The sequence below is a fragment of the Fukomys damarensis genome, unplaced genomic scaffold, assembly GCF_012274545.1.
Source record: "Fukomys damarensis isolate Sample0158 unplaced genomic scaffold, DMR_v1.0_HiC HiC_scaffold_38, whole genome shotgun sequence".
Taxonomy (NCBI): Eukaryota; Metazoa; Chordata; class Mammalia; order Rodentia; family Bathyergidae; genus Fukomys; species Fukomys damarensis.
The window spans coordinates 30,845,248-30,853,616 of NW_022900950.1; positions in this window are offsets into that span (position 1 = coordinate 30,845,248).

The window sequence follows — 8,369 nt, forward strand, 5'->3', positions numbered from 1 at the left end:
AAAAAGAGTCAGCAAAAGGACAATAACATGACAATAATAAGTCAGTACATATCAGTTATAACTATCAATGTCAATGGCCTCAATTCACCAATCAAGAGAAACAGATTGGCAGAATGGATTAAGAAGCAAAATCCAACAATATGTTGTATACAAGAAACACGCCTAGTGCAAAAAGAAGCCCAAAGACTGAAAGTGAAAGGATGGAAAACAATTCTCCACGGGACAGGAGCCCAGAAAAAAACAAGGGTAGCAATCTTATTTGCAGACAAAGCAAATTTCAAACCAAAACTGATTAAGAGAGACAAAGAAGGCCACTACATCCTTGTAAGGGGAACAATCCAAGAGGAAGAAATGACAATCATAAACACATATGCACCCAATATAAATGCCCCCAACTATATAAAACAAATATTAAGTAACATGAAAAACCAAATAACCACTAATACAATTGTAATGGGGGATCTAAATACCCCACTATCACAAAAGACAGATCATCTAGGCAAAAAATCAACAAAGAAAATAATACAAAGAATCAATGAATCAAAGAGTTGGTGGTTTTTTCAAAGATTAAATAAAATTGACAAACCCTTAACCAATTTTATCCAAAAAAGGAAAGAAAAGACTCAAATCCATGCAATTAGGAATGAAAAGGGAAAAATTACAACAGACCCTGCTGAGATCAAGATTAATAGCTACTTCAAGAACCTGTATTCTAAAGACAGAAAATACAGAATGGACAGATTCCTAGATACATATGAATTACCAAAACTGAATCAAGAAAATATAGAAATTCTAAATAAACCAGTATCAACCAATGAAATTGAAAAGGAATTTTAAAAACTACCAACAAAGAAAAGCCCTGGCCCTGCTGGATTTACTGATCAATTCTACAAGAAATTTAGAGAAGAGTTAATGCCACTACTCAAATTCCCTAATGAAACTGAAAGGGAAATATTACTCCCAAATTCATTCCTGGAAGCAAGCACTACCCTGATTCCAAAACCAGAGAAGGATCCAACCAAAATGGAGAATCACAGGCCAATCTCCCTAATGAACATAGATGCAAAAATCCTCAGTAAGATACTGGCAAAAAGAATGCAGCAAATCATCAAGGTGACCATGACCAAGGTGGACTCATCCCAGCAATGCAGGGATGGTTCAACATAGGCATATCAATAAATGTAATACTCTATATTAACAGAGCTAAGGGCAAAAACTATACGATGCTCTCAATAGATGCAGAGAAAGCATCTGACAAGGACCAACGCCCTTTCTTGATTTAAAAAAAAAAATCCCACAGAAAATAGGTATAGATGGTCTCTCTCTCTCTCTCTCACTCTCTCTCTTTCAATCTGATAAAAGCCATCTACAACAAACCAACAGCCAACATCATATTAAATGAACAAAAACAGAAAGCTTTCACTCTAAAAATCAAGAAGACAAGATATCAACTGTCACCACTCTTGTTCAACACAGTCTGGAAACATTAGCCAGAGCAAAAAATTAATAAAATTAAGAAAAAAATAAAAGGAATAAGGACAAGAAGGGAAGAAGTTAAATTATCATTATTTGTGCATGTTATGATACTCTACATAGAAGACCCTAAAAACCCCAAGAGACTTTTAGACTTGGTAACCAAATTCAGTGGCATAGCTGGATACAAAGTCAAAACACAAAAGTCAATAGCCTTTCTGTATACAAATAACCAACACATGGAGAGAGAAATTAGAGTAACAATTCCTTTCACAACAGCATCCAAAAAAAAAAAAATGATACCTAGGAATCAATCTAAAGAAGGAAGTAAAAGAACTCTACATTGAAAACTACAGTACTCGGAAAGAAGAAGAAGAAAAAAAAAAAAAAAAGCTACAGTACTCTGAAAAAGGAGACTGAAGAGGATATCACAAAATAAAAAGATATCCCTTATTCTTGGATAGGAAGAACCAATATAGTGAAAATGGTCATACTTCCAAAACTGTTATATAGATTCAATACTATCCCAATCAAAATCCCAGCAGAATCTCTCACAGAATTAGAAAAAAAAAAAAAATCCTAAAATTCATTTGGAACCAGAAGAACAGCAAAGGCAATTCTGGGCAACAAAGGCAAGGCAGGAAGTACCATAATCCCTGACCTGAAATTATACTACAAAGCTACTGTGACAAAAACAGCATGGTACTGGCAAAAGAACAGACTGGAGGATCAACAGAACAGACTAGAAGATGCAGAAACAACTCTACACACACTCAACTTCCTTATCTTTGACAAAGGAGCCAAGCACCTTCACTGGAAGAAAGCCTCTTTAATAAATGGTGCTGGAAAAACTGGTTTTCCACATACCAAAGTTTGGAACTAGATCCGTATCTTTTAGCAGACACTAACCAAAAATTAAAATGAATCAAAGATCTAAATATTTAAACAGAAACACTAAGTCTGCTGGAAGAGAGACTAGGTAGGACATTTGAGTAGGCAAAGACTTCACAAACAAAACCCAGAGCACACTGAAAATACTACAAAAAATCCACAACTGGGACCTCACCTAATTAAAAAGCTTTTGCACAGCAAGAGAAACCAACAACAGAGTATAGAGACAATCCAGAGTATAGAGCGGGGGAAAAAATTTTTACTAGCTATTCCAATAAAGAACTATTATCTAGAATCTACAAGAACTCAAAAAGAATCAGACCCCTCAAATTTAAAGACAGTGTAAAAATGAGCATCTGAAATAAAAAGACACTTCTCAGATAAAGAATTACAAACAGCAAATAAATATATTAAACAATGCTCAACATCACTGGTCATTTGAGAGATGAAAATTAAAACAATACTGAGATTCCATCAGATTCCAGAAAGAATGGTTATCAAGTAACAAAAATAGTAGTAGGGACTGTGCTTCATCAGAGCTACATTTAATGATATTACTCTAGAATGTTCTCTTTCCAGATGATGATTAAGATACTAATAAAAAAAAATGGTCCCATGTACAACAGCAAGAGAACTTTGCTGTTTTCTGGATATTATTCTTTTCTTTGTTTTTTGTTTTGTTTTGTTTTTAATGGAATGTGCTGAATGTCTATAATTTTGTTCAGATGACTGCAGAACCTGGAAAAGCTGTTGCTGCTATCGATGTATAACATACTACTATTAGTCTTTTTATATAAATATAAATTTTGGGACACTTTAACAGTGCTGCCAACTTTGGAAAAAGTCATCCCAATTTACTGTGTTGAGTTGGCATTGTACAGAAATGGACAGCCATATTGGTCTAGAAATGTTAATTTATTTTTATTTTTATTTTTTTCCATATGTACACAGGTAACACATCATACTAAATATGTAAGATCACATCTACGTGGGTTTGATTACAGAAACTAATAAAGTATTCTCTAAATAATGAAAAAAATAAGATAAGACTATAAGAACAAGAAGCAATTTAAATATGTTTGGGGACCATTTTCATCTCCAGAATTAAGGATTATTTTAATGTTACATCATTGCCTTTTCTTTTACTTTCCTTTTTAGTTTTATTTTAGGATTTCCTATTTTTAATGTTCATACAGAGATTTCTTTAACTGAAATACTGAATAGTTTCTTTGGTGCGGAAAACTATAATAGTACACATGATCCTAATGAGATAATTAATAATGTGAAATAGGAAGTAAAGGGCTAAAAAGGTGTAGGGAAAGTGGGAAAGATGGGGGAAAGGTAATAAGGGAAAGGAAAACAATATGGGAAACTGAAAAATGGAAATAAAGTGTAAATGGGGAGGGGAGGAGGGGGTGAAGGGAGGGCAGGGACAAAGGGAAAAAATGAGAATCAAGACCTATTATGTAAAGGTACAAAATCCCAATGATGAATGTAACTGTATTGTATACCTAGATTGTACCAATAAACTCAATAAAAAAAAAAAAAAAGAAACAAAAATAGCCAGGGATTAAGCTCAGTGGTTGCCACCTGCCTCACAAGCACATAGGTGGGAGTTCAATCCTTGGTAACAAAAAGGGGGCGGGGAGAAGAAAGAAAGAAAGAATCAAAAACAAATGCTGAAGGGGATGTGGAGAAAAAGGAACCCTTCTCCACTGCTGGTAGGAGAGGAGACTGGGGCAACCACTGTGAAAATCCCTGTGGAGATTTTTCAAAAAACTAAAACTAGAGGTTTCATTTAACCCAGCTATATCTCTTCTTGGTATCTTCCCAAAAGAATTAAAAACATCATACCACAGCGATATATGCACACCCATGTTTATAATAGCTAAATCTTGGAAACAGCCCAAATGCTCATCAACTGACGAGTGGATAAGAAGTTGTGGGGGCTTTTTTATACAATGTGGTTTTTTTATACTACTCTGCCATAAAGAAGGATGAGCTTCAGACATTTATAGCTAACTGGATGGACCTTGAGACTATACTCTTAAAATGAAATAAATTGGACACGTGTTTAAACATCACATTTTTTTCTCTGGTGTGAGAAAGTGAATGTGGAAATAAGGGCTAAAATGTATAATGGATGTTGGGAAATGGGAAGAAAATGTTCAAATGGGAGGAGGGAGGAAGAAAGGGAAGGAAGGAGAAAGAAGTGAAAATAGAAGGAAAAAATAGAAAGCTTTTGCACAAAGGGTGGGAGAGGGCTTGTGGGGGAAATGGGATAAAATAAATTTTATTTTTAAAGAAAAGAAAATATACTCAAGTAATTTTCTCACTTTCTCAAGAGATCCTGTATTTCCTAGATATTCTATGAGACTATATCATTTTAATGCCTAAAATGTATTTTACCCAAATCCAAAAGTAAATAAAAAATCTTAATATTTTCCCTAAACACTCTGTCCCCAAAGTCTCAGCATGCTCAAACATTCCTTTAAGTGACAGAAGAGTCCTCACTGTTTAAATTTTCTTCCTTCTCAAATTAACATTTACAATAAAGGCAGCAAAAATATGATAAAACAATAGCAACACTTGAATGTTCCTGGCACAAAAGTGCTATCTTACTAAAAAATATTTTGTTAATAAAAAAGAATTCATTTGCCCAATTTCTTGAAAAGTAACAAGGTGCTTTATTATTTAATAGTCTGACTACAAGAGGGGACTCTGACCTTTTTCATCACGCCTTCCCTCCACAAACCTGGTATTTTGGGCCTTCCTCCCCCCACTTTTTGTTTTTGGATAAATTACATTTCCTACACATAACTTACCCAGCAATGAGACTAGGTTAATACCTGCAACTTCTTCAATAAGTAGTCTAAAGTTTACAAGGCAGGGTTCTGTGCTATGCACAAGCTTTTTCAAGAAGTACAACCTGTTAGACTTGCTCACCTAGCACCTACCTTGTGACCCAGGGCTCATTAATACCATGTTCTAGTGGTCTCTACCAAATGATGGGCAGTCAAGCCAATACTACCCCACAATCTAATTCCACTTCACCCCCAGCAAAGTATCCAATTCCTACTCAATGAGAACTCCCACAACCCCAACAAAAGAAACAATAATGACCAAGCTAAATATGCAGTGTATGTCTCCATACAAGCTCCAAGATGAATACCTGTAGTAGCCACGAGATGCCACTCTAAGGCCTCCACCTCCATTTCAAAGCAGAGCCTCTCTACACATATCAGTATTCTGTCACCTGCCCCATTATTTCACAATTACTAATATTAGACGTTTAGTAGCCACTCTGCACCAGGCCTGAAGTTTCAAAGTACTCCAGAGGCAAAACAAACACCATCTAGCCACATGGTGGCATCCCCCTGTAATCCCAACACCCCAGAAGGCTGAGCCAGAAGGATCCTAAATTTGAGTTCAGTGTGATCAACTCAGCGACTGAGACCCTGTCTCAATATAAATAAAAAAGAGCTGGGTTCAAGCCCTGTACTGTAGAGGAGGAAAAAAAGTGAAACTGAAAACGTACTACCATTTCATGGCTAAATAAAAGGCATTATCTAAAGGTACCTTGGCAAATTTCACTATTTTTTTCCTACCAGGGATCAAACTTAGAACCTTGTGCTTACAAGGCAGGTATAGTGCCACTAAACTAAATCCCCAGCCCTACCTTGGCAAATTTATTCACTGTGATCTAAACATGGTGATCCTTCATTTGGGTCAGGTTATAACATACAAAGAAAAGCAAATTTTACTAATTTTCACATGCAAGCAGAACAAATGCTATCTAACACAAGACACATCTGAAAACATTTGTTTTTAACAGAATTATTTTACCCAATTAGGCATTGCAAGTTTGCCCTGTACTTTATTTTGACAAATTATGTAAACTTCAATATTTATAGAATAAAATTTTTACTCACTCTAAATGTTTTCACAGCTGCTGAATCTCGGAGAAGGATCATTCTTTTTAAGTCCAGACCCTCTTTTTTCTCCTACTTCACACACTCACCCAAACTGACCCCTACTTAGCCAAACTCACTTCTGGTTATCAGTAAGAGAAATGAAGGACTCTGGGAGACTCTTATATTGTATGCAAAGTGTTCCTGAACAAACAGCAGAAATAAATGATAGTCCTTCACCTGAAAGCCTTCACAATTTATACTATGAAGTAAGATAAAAATATATTACACAATAAATCTAACAAAAATGCTGTGAAATTACAGGTAGCAGATGAACATGGATAGGATTATTTAGGTTAAGACTACCAGTTCAAGAGACAAGTACAAACTTGCCAGACAAGGATGAGAAAAGTGTTCCAAGCCTAACAAAACACCATCTACAAAGGCAAAGTATTTTTGTTTTTCCTGACTTTCAACTTTAAAATTCTCAGAAGATGGATGGCAATTTTCTTTACAAAGAATTACTTATAAATATTAGCATTATTCTGAGAGTGCTTAAGAATTTATTAAAATATGAATATGGACACATCCAGTTTAACTGTTTTAATTTGAAACAATCTCATTTGGCCAGCATTGATGTTTTCATATTCGCCAAGGTCATACACACATATCATTAAAGCACCTGGTGGAAGCCCTAGAAAGAGCTTCAGAGTCTCTCATCCTTGAGACCAGAATTACACTTACTGTATGACCTTGTTAAATCTCTCTCTGCCTCATTGTTCTAATCTGATAACTGTATAATATATACAGCATAATATGTACAGTAATTTGAATACTGTTTATTTGAATACCATATGTTTCCAACTAGAAAGTAAACACCATGAGCATAGACTACTGGTCACTACTGTACCCTGTCATTCAGCAGTCTGACACTTAGTAGGTGCTAAAATGCGTACTTGATACATCTGAGCAAGTGAGTAGTTAAAAATGATACAGCCCTAGAATTTGACAATGAACTATGAACCCACAAGATGTATAGCTTAGCGTTCTGGCAAAATTATCACTGTAAAAGACATATGCTTTGAAATTAAATAACTGGCATATCTAAAACTAGCCCAAACAATCCTCAGAAATCGTTTTAAACATAGTCCCTTTAATAACAATGTTTTCCTAAAATGTAAACTGTGAGAAAGAATACATGTGGAGAAACCGATTCTTCAGTGACTCTTCAAAGACTTCTCTGCTACCATAGATTTTAAGCTTTCGGACTTTTTTTTTTTTTTTAACCGTTCCATAGCATGCAGTAGAAAATCAGCTTTTAAAACATCTTCTTCATCTGATTCACCACTCCTTAAAGAAAAATATGTAAAACATACCACTCTTACTTGGAAGACTGCTTGGGGATATGAAACTGAGTGCAAAGAAATAAAACAGAAAACCGTGGAAGTCTTTCATAACCTAACATTATACACTTTGCAAAGTAACTTTGTTTCATGACTCACAAATTACGATCCCTTCATAAAGGCTCATAAAGGAGCTAATTTAAAGAATTTGTCACACCATGTGAAAAACTGTAGTCCTCCTGACCAAGAACAAATTTTAAACCCACCCATGTTTTGCTTAATTCAGGACTTTTAATAGACGTTACTACTCTTCCCTTCTAGTATTCTTAAAAGCCCTAAACAAAACACAATTGCCCTTACACTCAGTCCCCAACAGATAGTAAGTACACATCAAGTCTCATTCAGACGAGTCTAGGGCATTAAAGTAAACAAACGATAAAAAAAAAAAAGCTAACGCTGCTTCTCAGGATTAAGGTGGATTCCCAGGAACAAGACTGCCACCTGGACACATGTTGAAAATGAGAGAGAAAGAGAGAGAGAGAACTCCTCTCAGAGTAGGAAATGGAGAAAATTTCCACAGTACTTAAAGTTTGCACCTTTGCACACACCCCGTCCCCCCAGCACCGGGCTGGGGGCTCCGCCTCGCTAGAGGCCCCAGGAGAAGGAAATGTGCACTTGACTTCCGTCCGCTCGCCGGGCAGAACGAGACCCTTCCTTCCCGCCGGCAGACCCCCCCCCCGGCGGGACGCCT